Source organism: Suricata suricatta, chromosome 4 (assembly GCF_006229205.1).
Source record: "Suricata suricatta isolate VVHF042 chromosome 4, meerkat_22Aug2017_6uvM2_HiC, whole genome shotgun sequence".
Taxonomy (NCBI): domain Eukaryota; kingdom Metazoa; phylum Chordata; class Mammalia; order Carnivora; family Herpestidae; genus Suricata; species Suricata suricatta.
In genome coordinates this window covers 134,938,088-134,956,226 of record NC_043703.1, presented here as the reverse complement: position 1 = coordinate 134,956,226, position 18,139 = coordinate 134,938,088, and the positions used below count along the sequence as shown (strand labels likewise).

The window sequence follows — 18,139 nt, the reverse complement described above, 5'->3', positions numbered from 1 at the left end:
GGTGTTGTGTAATCCTTCGTGGCTTCACAGAGTGTCCTGTGCTCAGTATAGTTACAGCCTGACTGGAAAAAAAATTCAGTAATAAAAATAGCATCTAATGTATTGAGAACATACCACGTGCCAAGCACTTAGTTCAACACTTTACATTTATTAACTCACATAATCCTTATAGCAACCCTGGCAAATAAGTGCTCTGATACTGTCCCATTTTACCAATGAGGAAAGTGAGGTCAGAAGGTTAAAGAACTCGCCTAAAGCTACACAGCTAGTAAATAACTGTTAGAATCAGGTTCTCCTACAATAGAGACCTGCTTGAGCTCAATCCAGCTCCCCCTCCTACACAAAAAGGAAATTGAAGAACAGAGAAGTGTTACCAGGAACTTGAGGGTCAGGAACATCAGGCATCAAGATGCACTTGAGTCAGGAATTGAAAATCTGTTAGGAACGGTGAATTCCCAGAATTTGTGTGAGGGTACGTTTGTGATTAAGAGTCCATCTCTCTCTTCCTTTCTATCTTCCTTCCTCAAGGCCTCTTGCTTCATTCTCTGCATATCTTCTTCCTTCTATTTCCTTCTTTTCTAGGCTCGAGGCATTGGCTCTGCTACTCCCTATGTGCGGAGCCAAATATAGTTGCCCCCACCCACCCACCATAGCTCCCAAGTTTGCTTGTTTTAAATCCAGGTGGTAACAACCCTAAACATTTGGAGAGGGAATTTGATGAATCCTGTTTCCTCCTCTGATCCAAGCAAATATGTCCAGGCAGGCCACCACACAATATAAACAGGATTGTAGGGTTCATTCCTGGGGGTGGATCTCAGAAAAGGAGGCTTGTGGTCTGGGAAGACTCTCAGAATGTGCTTGAGATCGGATGAGAACCCAGGTCTTTGTAACTCGAGAGCCAGAGTTATTATCCTAAAAGAAGGAAACTGAATACCTCTGGGATTTCCACACTGCTAAAATCAAAGCCAACAATGTTTGGTAATGCTCGAGTTCTTACACTGGATGAAGTTTCACTACAGTAGTCCATACACTTTTGTGTATCTCAAATAGTTCCTCATTTAAAAGGCCAAAGCATTGGGAGCAACAAGAAAACAAAGCACAAACTGCCCAGTGGCTTCCAGAAATTTCTAGTCCACAGTGTGAAGGAGCTGGAGGTGCTGGTGATGTGCAGCACATTTTACTGTGCAGAGATTGCTCACAGTGTCTCCTCCAAGAACCTCAAAGCCATTGTGGAAAAAGCAGCCCAGTTGGCCATGAGAGTCACCAATCTGAATGCCAGGCTGGGCAGCGAAGAAAGTGACACATAGCTTAGGTGCATAGCACATTTGTGTTAATGAAACCATAAACTACAGGAGCACCTGGGTGGCTCAGTCCACTGAGCATCTGACTTTGGTTCAGGTCATGATCTCACAGTTTGTCGGTTCAAGCCCCATGGCGGACTGCTCTGATAGCCGCAGAAAGCCCCTCCCCCCCAGCACTCTCTCAAAAATAAATATTAAACATTTTTCTTCAAAAACCCATGAGACTGCAAAAAAATTGTAAAAATGTCAAAGCATCGTAAAACATTGAGAATTTTACAAAAAAAATTCAAAAGGTGATTATAGACTTTTCATTTTTAGCCATACAGTGCCATAACTATTCAGAGTAACTTTCCCAGTAAAGAACACCTAGGGAACGGAGGAGACAGAGAGAGTTGGGGAGAGAGAGGGATGCAAAACTTGAGAGACTATTGAATGCTGAGAATGAACTGAGGGTTGAGGGGGAAGGGGGAGGGGGGAAAAGAGGTAGTGGTGATGGTGGAGGGCACTTAAGGGGAAGAGCACTGGGTGTTGTATGGAAAACAATTTGACAATAAAATATTATGGAGACGGAAAAAAAAGAACACCTAAAAATGCTGGATAAAGTATTTATTTATTTATTTACTTATTTACTTATTTACTTATTTTTATTTTGAGAGACAGAGCAGAGAGCGAGCAGGGGAGGGGCAGAGAGAGAGGGAGACACAGAATCTGAGAAGGCTCCAGGCTCTGAGCTGTCAGCACAGAGCCCGATGGGGGCTCCAGCCCACTAATCGTGAGATCACGACCTGAGCCGAAGTCGGACGCTCCACCAACTAAGCCACCCAGGCACCCAAGTATTTCTTTTTTAAAAACACACATTCAAAAAACAGTTCTTTAAAAAAAAAAACAAAACAGTTCTGGGGCGCCTGGGTTGCTTAGTCGGTTAAGCATCCAACTTTGGCTCAGATCATGATCTCTTGGTTCGTGGGTTCAAGCCCCGTGTCGGGCTCTGTGCTGACAGCTAGCTCAGAGCCCAGAGCCAGTCTTCACATTCTGCGTCTCCTTCTCTCTCTGACCCTTCCCTGCTTGTGCTGTCTCTCTGTCTCTCAAAAATAAATTTTAAAAAATTAAAAAAAAACAACCAGTTCTTTTAAATGCATCGTCGAGTTGGCTGGAATATCAAGGAAATGCGTGGGGGCCAGAGACAGCCAGAGAAGGTAAGTGGTGACTGTTGGCCCTGAGGCATCTGCTGATCCCTAGTGACCCAATACTTGAGCTTTAATAAACCTCTTGAGCAAGAGGGCTACAGGAGAAAAGCAGGAGTCTTTCACAAGATGGGGGGCCAGATCAGAAACCCTCCATACTAGAATGCTCTCGACACTAGAATGCTCTAAGACAACCCACTAAATGGATGATAAAAAAAAAAAAAAAGAAAGAAAACTCACCTAGTGAAGTGCAATGCGGAAATCCTCATCTGGCTTAGAACTGAGCTCTCCAAACCACAAACCAGGGACTGTCACATAAATCCTGGGCGTGCATGCTGCCTGTATGGCCCGGAACCCCCCAAGCTGACAACTTAGCTTAAGTGGTCCTAGACTGCCAGTACTCGTAAGCGTTTAGCAGGTACAAAAAAACTTCTCTTTTCTGGGGCCACACTTTAAACCCAGGCTTCAGAGAATTTCCACAAGTTTCCAAGGAACATGACCTCATCTCCATGAGTTAAAGTCAGCAGAAAAAACAAAGAGCAAAATCTGCCTCTACCACAAATATGAATGGAAAGACGTATCTTTTTCATAAATAAGACATCATAAACCTGTCAGTCCTCTCAAGGTGATTTATAGATTCTGTACAATTCTGAATCATAACCCCCACAGGTTTTTTCCATTGAACTTTACAAGTCTCTTCTAGTACTTAGATGGAAGAGCACGAGGCCAAATATAGCCAAGACGCTCCTGAAACACAGATGTAGAGGTTTGTCCTACTGAATATTAAGACATATTATGAAGCTATAACATTAAAGACTTTTTGGTATTATCTCAGAGACAAATAGGCCAGAAGAGCAGACTGGATAACCCAGAAATAGGTTTACAAGTGGAGACCTGATATATAATAGAACGAGCAATGTGACAGCTTATAGAGACATGCACACAGTAGGATTGCACTTCTATGAAAGTTGAAAACAGGCAAAATCACTCTGGAAAATTGTGTGGAGGTTCCTCAAGAAATTAAAAATAGAATTACCTTACAACTCATCAATAGCACTAGTAGGAATTTATCCGAAGGATACAGGAGTGCTTGATTCATAGGGGCACAGGTACCCCAATGTTTATAGCAGCACTATCAGACAAATTATGGAAAGAGCCCAAATGTCTGTTAACTGATGAATGGATTAAGAAGATGTGGTGTGTGTGAATGAAATACTACTCAGTGATGAAAAAGAACAAAATCTTGCCATTTGCAACAATGTGGATGGAATTGGAAGGTATTGTGATAAGTAAAATAAGTCAATCAAAGAAAGACAGATATCATATGTGTTCATTCATATGTGGAATTTGAGAAACTTAACAGAAGACCATGAGGAAAGGGAAAGAGAAAAAAAAAGTTACAGAGAGGGAGGCAATCCATAAGAGACTCTCAAATACAGAGAACAAACTGAGGGTTGCTGGGGATGGGGGGGTTTGGGAGGCGGGAAAAATGGGTGATGGGCACTGAGGAAGGCACTTGTTGGGATGAGCACTGGGTGTTGTACGTAAGTGATGAATCATGAGAATCTACTCTCGAAGCCAAGAGCACACTGTATACACTCTATGTTAGCTAACTTGACAATAAATTATATTAGAACAATTTTTATAACAAAAATAAAACAGGCAAAAATCAAGCAATATATTATTTAGGGATACCTAAGTATCTGGTAAAATTATTTTTAAAAACAGGAAATGAAATGCAAACTTTCACACCTCCAGGACTTGGGGAAAATAAGATTGGAGAGTTGCACGCTGCCATCTAAAGTTGGTCATGTTTTCCTTCTTAAACTGAGTGGGCTGTATACAGAGGTGTCAATTTATTGTTAAACTTTAAACTGTACAAATATATATACTCTTGTTTTAATATCTTCATATTTTTAATTTAAAAGGTAATGAGTTCATTTTTAAAATCATTAAAAACTAGTAGAAAATACATAAATAATACAGAATTGAAGTATCAGTACTATATACAGCTCATATAAATTGATCAGATGGGGTGCCTGGGTGGCTCAGTCGGTTAAGCGGCCACCTTTGGCTCAGGTCATGATCTCGTGGTTTGTGAGTTTGAGCCCCGCATCAGGTTCTGTGCTGACAGCTCAGAGCCTGGAGCCTGTTTCAGATTTTGTGTTTCCCTCTCTCTCTGCCCCTCCCTTGTTCACACTGTCTCTCTCTGTCTCAAAAATAAACATTAAAAAAAATTTTTTTAACTGATCAGATAAATTCAAAGATCATGTTAGAAAATGGAACAGAAATTAAAAATAGACAAATTCAAACAAGATAAATATAAATAGCAGATAAACACATAGAGTAAAAAAAAAAAACCAATATCCAGTAGTAAAAAGAGATTAAAATTTAATATTTCATGTCTTAAATTTTAAAAAAGATTAAAAACACATTCGTTTTTGGCACTGTACTGCTGATAGGCAGGTAAATTAATACAAATTTGTGAAAAGCAATTTATTAATACCTAGCAAGAGTCCTAAAGTGTTATACACTTTGGTTAAATAACACCGTTTCCAGGAATCTGTTCTATAGATATTGTTCTTATATATCAACAATTATTTTTTGTTACAAAGAGGATACTATTTACTGAATGTTTCTGCCATATGCTAAGTAGGGTACTAAACCATATGAAGTAGGTGGTGTAATTGTCCCAGTCCCACAAATAAGGAGACTTGAGCTAAGTTACTGCCCAAATAACTCAGCCTGGAGGTACTAGGGCCCAATCCAAACCCAGGCAGTGTGATTCTAAAATCTCTATTTTTAATTGCTACACTATACTGGAGCATTGCAGCACCGTTTCTAAGTGTCAAAACAAAACAGAGCACTTCTTGGGACGCCTGGCTGGCTCAGTTGGTGGAGCATGCGACTCTTGATCTCAGGGTTGTGAGTGTGAGTCCCATAGTGGGTGTAGAGATTACTTAAGAATAAAGTCTTAAAAAAAAAAAACACAAACACTTCTTAACCAATTCAATAGACAGTGTAAGACCATTATTCATGGGGAGGAAATGGAAAAAACAAAACACTAGCAACAACCTTAATGTCCAATGATAGCCAAATAGCACAATAAAGTATGGTACTATGTTTATGGGCAATAAGAGAGGGGAAATTACTCATTTCAGAAAAACGTTAATAGATGGGAGAATAGGCATCTTAGAATTGAAGAAATGTGGTATCATGTTTCAGTGCAAATGTATTACTGTTAAAATTAAACTAAAAATGAAAGTCCTACTTATCGTAAATCAATAGCATCATCTTAGTAAGCAAAGAGAACCCTTCTGCATTTCTATTTTACATTAGTGTTAATAGATAGTACATTCACCTTGTCCAAACAAGTATAAGAATATACATAGTAGAAAGTCTCCGTCCCACTCTGTCCCAGATCCAGTTGGTTCTCATCCCTAACCTCAACCCAGTTCATCAATCCCAGTAGTTTCTTGGTCACCCTTCCAGGGGATTGTTCCTGGTCAAAGAGCACAACTGTTGTCCTTTTCCGTTTTTACACACATAATACTAGACACATTTTTCCAGCAGTTTGATTTTTCTCATTTAGTTTATCTTGATGAAGATCTTTCTAAATCAATACAAAAAGCACTTACTCATTCTTTTTAATAGCTGTATAGTATTTCAAAGTGGCTATACCATAAATTATTTAAGAAAACCTAAATTGACATTTGCGTTGCTTCCAGTTTTTTGCTATTATGAAAAAATGCTGCAATGAATAATATTTCTTGATATTATCTCTAGAAATCATTGTTCAAAGTAGAATGCTTGGTGAGGTTGTCTGGGTGGCTCAGTCAGTTGAGTATCTGACTCTTGAGTTCTGCTCAGGTCATGATCCCAGGGTCGTGGGATTGAGCCCAATGTTGGGCTCTATGCTGAGCATGGAACCTGCTTAAGATTTTCTCTCTCTCCCTCTGCCCCTCTCCCCAGCTTATGCTTTCTCTCTCTCTCTCTCTCTCTCAAAAAAAAAAAAAAAGGAAAATAGAACGCTGGATCCAAAGGTATATCCATGTACAGTTTCGATGGGTCCTACCAATCCCCAGTGCACTACAACTTTATGCTGTTAGGTCTTCCCACCAAGTACATGGCCTGCTTTTCCATTGGCCTCCTTTTGTGGAGGATAACACATCTAGGAGCCACTACTTGTCAAAAAGCAATACGTATACACAAAACTGTACGTATCGATGGTTTCAGTTATGCGAATAAAAGGGAAGGTCCGAGTAAAAGGAAATAATTTATTATGTCAACATTAACTAATCTATCAGGGCAAGTGGGATTATGAGTTACATGGGTTACCTCTGTAGTCTTTATCCTTTTCTGCAGTTTTCAGTTTCTTGATTTATTTTGTTTTGATACAATGAACATGATTCGTTTTTAATTTTTTTCTTAATGTTTATTTATTTTTGTGAGACAGAGAGAGGCAGAGCATGAGCAGGAGAGGGCAGAGAGAGAGGGAGACACAGAATCCGAAGCAGGCTCCAGGTTCTGAGCTGTCAGCACAGAGTCCAACATGGGGCTCGAACTCACAAACTGTGAGATCATGACCTGAGCCGAAGCCGGACACACAACTGACTGAGCCACCCAGGTACCCCAACCATGATTTAAATAGGGCTCAAGTGTCATCTGGCCCACTCTTTTGCCTTCAGCCTGCCAAGATGAAACAACTAACGCAAAACATTTTAAGTGACAAGCTTGGGGTCACATGAAACTATTCGTCTTGGTTGGAAGGACAGTTCAAGGCTCTTGCCTCCCAGCGTGGAACCTTTTTCCCCCCACTTCCCAAACCTCTTGGCATTATTTGGCAACAATGGAGGTTTTGGTTACTTTTGTAAAGTTTGGGAAAGTGGGCTCCATACATTTCATTCTGTTTTTATGGGATGTTTTCAAGCTTGATTTAGTGCTGAGTTTTGATAGAATTCTAGGCTGTGTTTTGAAAATGAGGTCAGCATATCCGTGTGACAAATGTCTCCTAAGAATCCCAGGTATCGCCACCACTTTCCTGAAGACTAAACTAAATACAGTTCAATCTGGCCAACTCCCACTCTGATACCACATCTCTACTGCCCAAATGTCCACTTGGATCATCAAAAGTGAGGTCTCCCTGCACTATACAAAATTATACGACTTTTGCTTGGCAAAATTTGGCCCAAGTTTAAGACCAAGAACCCTGGGACAATAAAAACATTGGAATTTCTACATTTCTAGGAAACACATTGAGAGAAAAGGTGATACGTGATAGAGGATAGGAAGCAAGTGGAACCAGGAATATGTAGGCTTTCTAGAAGCCTGAAAAGGAAGCACAAGTCTGCGGTTACACAAAGAAAAAAAATTTTAAGCTCTACACCCACTGTAAAGCTTGAACTCACAAACCTGAGATCAACAGTTGCATGTTCCGTTGACTGAGTCAGCCAGGTGCCCTATTTTTTTTTCTTTGAACAAAGCTCTGCTCCCAATATGAAAAAAAATTTATATTTGAAATCTCAGATTAGTCAATAACTTTTCAAAGTAATAAGATTTTGCATTATTCATCTTGGGGGGCAGAGAAAGCATGGTAAATCCACAAAAGATTGGCCCAGAGAATTAGCTACTTTGAGATGAAATTGTAAAGTGTCTAGATAAAGCAAATTCCCTTTTTGTTCTGACTGCACCTTGTATCAAGTGACAAGTTTATGAAAGACCAAGAAAGAAGCAGCTATATCCTTGCTCTGAGTTTGACCTTTCTCAGAGAAGAATGTGGTTTTGCTAAAATAAGAAAAGAATCTATTAAGGTCATGCTGTATTTGATTGTTATCTTACAAAATTTGGCAGAAATTTTGCCCTGAACCCTGTCGGCTGTGCTGACAATCCCATAGAAGAATGTGTTTAAACTGGTGGCACCATTGCTGATGCAGAATCTCTCTTTAGGAAACTTAACAGTCTTGGGAAACCACAGTTTAGAATTGTATAATTTGATTTTCTATGGGACAATTTAAATAAGAATCTCTGAAGGGAAAAATTCTAATATAGAGACTCACTGAAGGAACAATTTAGTGAACATTTCCTTTAGGGGATATTTGCTATGTGGTATAAATTACTTTCCCCTCTTTGGTCAATTCTTATAGTAGTTCTTTTTATAGAACAAAGCCCTTTGAACTTCATACTTGGGGAAGGAAAGAAAGAAGGAAAGGATGGAAGAAAGTCTTAAAATTCTGGGGGTAATAAAAAGCAGGGGCTAGTTACCTCGGGGGCTCATCCTAGACAAATTTACAAGCAGGTTTCTGCTGTTGCTATACATCCCAGTACCCCTTCCCACTTTTCTGTTTCACACTCATTCAAACCCTTGTTCCCGACAAGATGTCATCTTATAAACAAATCCTCATTAAGATGATTTACTTTTCCAAGGGATACTTGCATTTCAAAAAGATTTCTAAAGACCAAAGGGAACATAACTCTGACACTGACATTTTAGAGCTTACAAGGGGCTGGTAGGAAACCTAACAGGGGGCCTGTATCAGTGTTCCTGATTATAGGACACAGCTTCGTCACATATGCCACCTGCTTAATTAAGGTGAATCCCAGCTCACCAAAGTGCCAGAGAAAAAGAATCCTGATTATTTCTACCTTCAAATAAAGTAGGAAGAACAAGATTTAAATGGATAGCATAGACATTTTCTTTTCTCTTTTTTTTTTGAAGCAAAAGATCAAGCCATGCCTCCAAATCACATGTCATCCATTTCATTTAATGCATTCAAAACAGAGTTAACTATGAGACAAAGGAGATTCACAAAATATTCATTAAAAAATAATAAATGACTATATCTGCCACAGCTAACGTGACCTCGGAACGAGAAAGAATTAAATCCTACTAATTATAAATTTTATTTTTCTGTTCCTTGTCAGCTCATGGAGTCTTCCTGGATCAGGAACAATGCAAACTCCCACCTTCTATAGCAGATTGTTCCTTTTTATTCTCCTGACTTAAAAAAAAAAAATGTTGGGCATCTTCAAGAGATTCATAAATGACACAAGGTTAAAAAGAAAAATCGTACAAATGAAGAACATCAAGACAAAAATGCAAATGAAGGTAAGAAAAGAAAGTCATGATGGGGTGAATACACAGAAACCATGCCATGAGGGTCTTTTCTGTTAATACAGGGGGACTGTATCTTTGGTTTTGAGCTTCTAGCAGCAAGCAAGGAAAAAAAATCTAGATCGGTGGTTAGGAAGTCAAAAGCCAAAGTTGGAGTTCTATTCACAGAGCCCAAGTAAATGAGGCCCAGATGTGGTTAAGTGCAGCATCACGCCTTTATCTGAGCTCTTGTATGAATCCGGTACCAAGGGCCAAGATGCAGAATGGTGGTAGGGGGAAGACAAGCCACATTCAGGGAAGAGCAAACTCCTCACCAAACCTGGTGGCTCCTGGGGAATTCACATGCCAGCTGCAGGGAGGGCCGGCCTCTGGGGGTCACGCTGCCATTTGGCTCATCCCCAACCCATGGAAAGAAAACAAATGCTCTAGAGCAACCACCAAGAAAAATGAAAGAAAGAAAAGCATTCATGACACAAAATGAAGAAATAGAGAAAGTGAAAGATGAGGTGGAAGGATTCACAGCAAATGGATGGCTCATCATTGCAGGGGATGAGGCTGAGGTGAGAATGGGGTGACGTCGGGGTTTAAAGGTACTTCAAATGCACTGGGGAATATCTTAAATAAATACACGGAAATACACATGAAGGCTAAAAGCAAATATGCCCACATGCTAACAACTCACAATTCTGGGAGGTGAGAGAACTTTGTATTTTATATTTAGCTGTATGTTTTTGAGTGGTTTTTTTTTGAGAGAGAAAGAGAGCACACATGTATGAGCGTGCACATGGGGGAGAGGCAAAGAGAAGGAGAGAGAGAGAATCCCAAGCAGGCTCTGTGCTGTCAGTGCAGAGCCCAACACAGGGCTCAGTCCCACGAATGGAGAGACTATGACCTGAGCCAAAATCAAGAGTCAGACACTTAACCGACTGAGCCACACAGGAACCCCTGTATTTTTAAATTATTTAAAATCTTAAAAATGAAAACAGAGTAGATGGTAGTAGAAGGGGGTATAATGGTAAAAGACTCCCAGAGAAGGTAAGTTTTGAGGCCCAGTGTAAAAAGTGGACTTTGGATGGTCAGGGGGAGGGATGCCAGAGTGAAAGACTAAGGAGCTTTCTGTTTCAAAACAACCCTGTTTTCTAGAAGCTAATTGGGGGTATAAAAATGACCTGTGTGAAGCACCTAGATGTCAATACACAGTCACACAGAACTGAAAGTTACATCGCTTATTACTAAGAAAAGAGAGAGCAAAAAGAAATTACATCAGAACAAATAATTCAGAGTTTTGCACATGAGTCAACCTCAAATACACCTCCATTCCTTTCATCTTCCTCACTCATGCTCACCCATACCTATTCCAGTACCATGTCACTGATTTCTTTGGAATGGTCTAGAAATAAGAGAGAGGAAGGAAGGGAGGGAGGGAATAGACAGGAAACTAAGAGAGACAGAGAGAGGGAGAGGAGACAGAAGAGAGCTCAATATATGTGCAGATAACTCACTAGTGGACAGGATTATCACATAAATTCACAATAGATGTTCTACAATATCATCTTAGAAAATAAGAAGTCTTAGATTTTGAGAGACAAAAGCAAGGGTTTTGCCCTAGAAGGAGGCATGGCAAGTCTCTCACGCTGTGATAAAAATACACCTGAACATTTTTGGCTTGTTGGGTTGGCTATTTTTATGAGTATGTGGTTACAGCAAGAATCCTCTACCTCTTGTTCCTCGATGCTATTTATATCAACTCAAGTTCTTGATGTCATTTGTGTGTGAGAGTCCTTTTCTTGTCGAGATAGTTCATTACCTTGGAATCTTTGGGTACCGTGTATCAATTAACAGGGTAAGCCACAGGACACCTGGAAATAGATGCTGTTACCATAGCTGCAGAACTCATCTCTGCTGTAAAACTGCATTTAAATTTTGTCTTTTCGAGTTTGAATGAAGTATGATTCCATTATGATGCTATTGAGCACATTTATAATATGAGCATTCACAAACACTCCCTCCGGGATAAAATGGCTCAATTGCCCTTTTTTCTTCCAAGTGTTGAAGACCGAGATCTGTCGCCTGGATTAAAGCAACTATAACGTGAGGTCCTGTAAGTCCTACAGATCCAAAAGCATTAACACCATATTGACCATTTTCCTTGGGGACAAATGCATGTATTTTCACTATAGTTACTGCATCTTAGTCCTTACTGAAGTATGTCTTTTCCAGAGAAATTTAAAAAAGAAATTCTGATGCAAGTAAAATGTTTAAATGAAGGAAGAAAGTGAGAACATTCCAATCACTCTGAAATAATGATAAATTATAAGAGCTTCTAACAATTACTTAGTTCTTATGAAAAGTATTTACCATGGCAACCACTGTATCAAATGGCTCGTAAGTCGGTCCTGAGCCACATGCAAAGAAAAAGGAAGCAAGAGAAAAGTTGTCTCCTAGACCCATATCAGTTCAGTTTGTAGGCGAGGACGTAGCCGACAATGACACAATGGTACAAACATACTACGTGTGTACCGTGCTTTCTTTGTTATGCAACACCTCACATATACCATTTCCTAGAAGTGCTCATGATGCAGAATCTGTTAAATTATCTTACTCTCCTTCCTGATGTTTCAGAAAGGACTCCCAGGCTATTTAACTGTGAAATAAGAAGTCTTCAGCAATTCATGTAGAGGGGTCCTTCCTCTCCTCTCATGGAATTACTGAAACAGTGTCAAATTCTTGGGGTCCTTCTGTATCACAAGGTTCCTTCCATACTTTGATTTCATACTTCATATTATAAATGAAACTATACAAGAGTCTGAAGGAAATAATCTAATATGTGGACAAGAGCTAAGAACAAAGATATGCAGTACAGCACTATAATAACCAAGAAATTCGAGCATGTTCTTATTCTTTTATTGGGCCAATATTAGTAGGGCAACTCTGGAGGAAGACTACCTTGTTTTAAATCCAAGCTCTGCCACAAAAGATATATGACCTCTTTTTCTCTCATTTTCTCTTCTGTAAAATTGGGATAACCATTGATACGTATGTATAGGATTATTATAAGGTTTGTTCAAGTCAATACAGGCATAGAGCACATAGCAAGTGCGATGTGAGTGTTTGCTCTAACTGTCATCGTCATTTATTAGTCAGCACATACTCTGGGCCTGGCCACAAGATCCTTTGTATACATAGGCTTACTTCATCATGGCAGAAAACTTATATGGTGAGTCTTATTAGTCTCATTTTACAAGTAAAAAGTCAGAAAAATTCCATGATCTGCCAAAATCACATTAGAAGTAAAGGTGCATAACTAATCATATACATAATTTAGGACTCGGCAAGTTTTTGCCAAATTTAAGTAGACTATTGGTGAAGAAATATCTGACTTAACATATAGGCTACATGGCTTACCAAAAAATTTGCTTTGGGAGAGAACTAGAGAGTAGTTACTGTCCAGAGTATCTGATACTGAAGTAGGAACACAAGACCATTGGGGGCAGTCACTGGGAGAGACACACAATATTTACAAAGATATTATAGGCAAAGAAAACATGGAGTGATCTCAAACACCGTACCCAAATACCAAATCGCAGAATCAGGCTCAGTAAATTCACTGTTAATGTGCAGGCTGCAACCCAGCTACTTCTCACGTGCACAACTCTATGTAGGGTGGTCCAGGAAGCAAATGATCATTTATTATGTGACAACTGTGGACTTCCTACAAGAGGGTCACAAATGATGACTCATCAGCCAAAATCCGGCCCACTGCTTGTTTTTCCAAGTAAAGTCTTATCAGAACACAGCCACACCTATCTGTTCATATGTTCTCTGTGGCTGTTTTGAACTGCAGGGGCAGAGATGAGTAGCTTGGAGACTATCACATGGCCCGGTAAAGCCTGAAGTATTCACTGTCTGGCCCTTTCTGGAAAAAATGTCCTCATCCCTCCTCTAGAGCAATGCTGGAAAGGCCAGCCTGTCTACCTATCTATCTTATGTTTACGAGGTTTTAAAATCGATATATTTGTGTCTATGTTGGTATATGGATATATACATTTTTACAAGAGGAAAATACATCTGAATTAGAAAGATTTAGATTGTTAAATAGATGATCATATTTTGTAAAGAACAGTTTGTATGACCAAGGCTTTTGTAACTATCACTCACTGTGGTGGTGGTGTTTTTTAACTTTTTAAATGTTTATTTATTTTTAAGGAAGAGAGAGAGAGAGAAAGAGACAGAGTGTGAGCAGGGGAGAGGCAGAGAGAGAGAGAGGGAGACACAGACTCCCAAGCAGGCTCCAGGCTCTGAGCTGTCAGCACAGGGCCCGATGCCAGGCTCGAAACCACGAACTGGAGATCATGACCTGAAGTGAAGTCAGATACTTAACTGACTGAGCCACTCAGGCGCCCCTACTATGTGTGATGTTTAAGAGACACGTTTTCACCTGAGCTCAGAAGAGCAAGCTATTCTGAGATCATCTAATTTTTCTCTAATACTTTTTTTTCATAACTTTGACTTTTGTATGATGTCTGAATCAAAATGATTTATTATAAATATTGTGTATGATTTTGGAGTTTTTCCCTCTTGGTGAAATTTTGAGATAGCAAGATTGACATTCTACTTTAAATTTATCCTCATTAAAAAAGAAAATACTCCCAGAACACCTGGGTGTCTCAGTGGGTTAAGCTGCCCACTTCAGCTCAGGTCACAATCTCACGGTTTGTGAGTTTAGGCCCCACGTGGGGCTCTGTGCTGACAGCTCGGAGCCTGGAGCCTGCTTCTATCTCTGTGTCTCCTTCTCTCTCTGCCCCTCCCCCACTCACGCTCTCTCTCTGTCTCTCAAAAATGAATAAGCATTAAAAATTTTTTTTAATAGTCCCAATGACACTTCTTAACCAATTCATGATCTAAATGGAATTTTCAAACTAAAAATTAAATAGAGTTCCTAATGATTGTTTTATTTAATGTTTTGGATACTAGTATACAAACAGTTGTACAATTATTAAAATTATGATGTAGCCTAAATTCTATTATTCTGACTTGTATTATTATTTTCATAAGGATTTCCCTTTATTGACATGATAAAAAATCTATTGTTCTTCCTCAAATTGTCCGGCACATGTACTGAATATTTGGATTAACTTTCCTACTTATCTGTTGAAAAGTGCTTATTTTTTTATGCACAATTAACAGCTTTTATAATTGTCATTAATTATTGCAGCATACTCCTCTTGCAATAATAAATACATATTTTAAAAATAAATAACATACATACATATTTTTACTTCAACAACTGATAGAATTTCAACGTTCAAAAACGTACAGAGGGCTGCCTGGATGGCTCAGTTGGTTAAGCGCCAGACTCTTGATTTCAGCTCAGGTCATGACCTCACGGTTTGTGGGATCAAGCCCCAATTTGGGCTCTGCGCTGACAGCATGGGGCCTGCTTGGGATTCTCTCTCCCCCTCTCTCTCTGTCCCTCTCCCACGCTCATGCCTGCATGGCCACTCTCTCACTCTCTCTCAAAATAAAAAAAAGGATTTCTCAGTTTTGTGATGTAGGGCTTAGCGTCAGCAGTTCTATTTGGGGCCTTTTGTCTTGTTTTAAACAAAGATGACATGGATATGTACCACAATTATAAAGACATGTCCTAGAGTAAAATTTTTTCCTGTGGGGAAAAATGGGGAATGCCCTAGGGAAAAGATATACAGAAGGTCCAATTTTATTTGTACCATTTTATTTCTTAAGCAAATATTTGAAATTTGAGGATTTATTGTATTATTCTCTACCTTTTTTTTCCACATGCTTCAAAAATGTAATAACAAAAGAATAAAAATAGCGGAGAATATAAACAATTCTTATTAAGAAGCCCGTGCAGTTCCAGAAACTGGAAATCATTCTCATTTACAAACTTTTTAAGTTGGAAAAAGATTTTTAAATAGGGAGTTATCTTTTCTTCAGAGATGAACTTACTGGTTTTTAAAGCACCCACATAGTGGTTGGTTCATTTAAATCTCAGAAAATAAGATAAAAAATAAGCACAAAGCTATTGTAGCCATATACCAAAAGGCAAAAGAAAAAAAATAACTAAGAAGAAAAGAAACTTGGTAGTTTGTGTTTGGAACCAAAGGAACAACGTTCAAATCTGCGGTCTTCAGGGGTAAGATCTCTGCTTTAAGTGATATGTAACCCCAATTATTAAAAGCTGGCTCCTGGAAATGTTCCCCCACTTTTCCTGGGCAGATTTTCTCTTTCCAGTATTCCCTGGCACACATTTTCTGGTTTTCTCCACATCTCCTCAAACCTCTGATCAGAAAGTCCTGACCCCAGGAAGCGCCTGGGTGGCTCAGTCAGTTGGGCATCCGACTTCAGCTCAGGTCATGATCTCGCCATTTCGAGAGTTCGACCCCCTGCGACACCTCAGAGCCTGGAGCCTGCTTTGGATTCTGTGTCTCCCTCTGTCTCTTCTCCTCCCCCGCTCTCACTCTGTCTCTCTCTCTCTTTCCAAAATAAATAAACATTAGAAAAAAAAATGGAGGGGCCCTGGGTGGCTCAGTTGGTTAAGCGTCGGACTCTTGATTTCGGCTCAGGTCAAGATCTCACGGTTCATGGGATGGAGCCCCGCATCAGGCTCCATGCTGACAGTGTGGATCCTGCTTGGGATTTTCTCTCCCCCTCTCTCTCTGTCCCTCCCCCATTTGCAAGCACTCTCTCTTTCTCTCAAAAATAAATATTTTCTTAAAAATTTTAAAAAAGCAAGCAAGCAAGCCCTGACCCTGAACTCCTAGGCGATGGCGGTTTGCCTGTGCTAACTACCTGTCTCATTTCCTGTTTTCTCTCGTCTAGATGCAGCAGGTACCAAGCAGAGCAGGGCATGACTGTCACAGGGAACACTGCACACGAGAATGAAAGCAGCTACTCTTGAGTCTTAGGTGCATTTGCTTGTTTTCATTTCAGCAGATAAATGATATTATCTCTTGCATTTAAAGTGGGACAGGCTGCACCCATTCCAGGAGCCGAGAAAAGGCACCTGCCTCCAGTTATCTCAATTAGCAGCTTGTCTGGCTTCTTCAAGCCTTGGGGGAGGGGAGGCTGGGGTTTTTTGTTGTTGCTTTTTTTTTAATGTCTGGGAGAGTGAGGGCAAGTGAGGGGAGGGGCAGAGGGAGAGAGAGAGAGAGAGAGAATCTCAGCCTGACTTGGAGCTCAATCCCACAACCCTGAGATCATGACCTGAGTAGAAATCAAGAGTCCATTGCTCAAACCAACTGAGCCACCCAGGCACCCCTGTATTTTTTTTTTTAAGTTTATGAATTTATTTTGAGAGCGATAGAGAGCACAAGTCGGAAGGGGCAGAAAGAAGGGGGGACAGAGAATCCAAAGCCGGCTCTATGCTGACAGCAGAGAGCCACATGTGGGGCTCAAACCGTGAGATCGTGACCTGAGCCGAAACCAAGAGTCAGACACTTAACCGACTGAACTACTCAGGCACCCCGCCCCTGTATTTTTTTAATTAAAGCCTTCTCACTAGTGAGATTTTTGAATTCGACCTTTGAGTTTGTAACTTTATAACTACTCTATGTCTTTAAAAGTTTCATTTACTTTAAGAAAGGTTGGAATATAAAAACAGATAAGACTTAGAAAACAGCACGATTCATTCATGCAAAATGAAGAAAGAGATGAGGGGCTTAGAAATTCTACTTTCAATGAGTGAGATACTGAATCATTTCCTTCACAAAAAACTCTACCCCTGCAGATCAATTGCCTTTCATGATATATTTAAATCTAAGCACCTACCCGGAAGCTCGTTTTCACAATGCTTCCTACTGACTTTCTAGCAGACAATCACCCTTTTATTTTTTTTTAATTGTGAGAGAGAGAGAGAGAGATCAGGGGAGGGGTGGGGGGTGTGCAGAGGATCCCAAGTGGGATCTATGCTGACAGCAGAGAGCCTGATGTGGGGTTTGACCTTATAAACTCCAAGATCATGACCTAAGCCCGAGTCGGACACTTAACCAACTAAGTTCACCCAGGCACCCCAGAAAATCATCCCTTTAAACATTTGTTCTCAGAGAGTGAAATAATGATTGCCTAGTCCTGGGGGACAGGGGATAAGGGGCAGGTTAGTTGGGGATAACAAAAACATTTCCAACCTTAGATCTGGGTGGTGGCGCAAAAGTGTGAGCATACACTTGTGTACAGACCTGAGATTTTTGGCCCAATATATCCTTACCTTCCACCATGCTCTCCCCCCACTTCCCATCATGGTCTTTCCTTACAATCTATCTCATGAATAATGGGGCTCCGTGCCAGACACTGAGGATTAGCAGCCCCAAAGCCGTTCACAGGGCCCTCTTCCCTTGCCTTTTTCCACTACAGAGGCTAGAAAGCAAAATACCGGAGTTTCCATTTTTGCTGTAAGGAGTGGCCAGATGGTTCAGTCCGGACCAATTCAATGCAGATAGAACTCTCTTATCTCGGGTTTCCAGGAACCGTTCCCTTTCCAGATGCAAAGGGATGGAAGCAACTGGCAGAGCGCCTTTCAGCCCTGC

At 40.2% G+C, this 18,139-nt stretch overlaps 1 long non-coding RNA gene across 1 annotated transcript in view; it reads left to right on the top strand.

Moving 5' to 3' along the window:
• LOC115290141 overlaps window positions 1–16,493 on the top strand; it is a 40,001-nt gene extending 23,508 nt beyond the window's left edge. The window contains exons 4-6 of the long non-coding RNA XR_003907982.1: window positions 9,407–9,590; window positions 11,644–11,697; window positions 16,437–16,493. This is a non-coding gene — a long non-coding RNA (uncharacterized LOC115290141). The remainder of the gene's footprint in view (window positions 1–9,406; window positions 9,591–11,643; window positions 11,698–16,436) is intronic.
• Window positions 16,494–18,139: the final 1,646 nt, after the last annotated feature.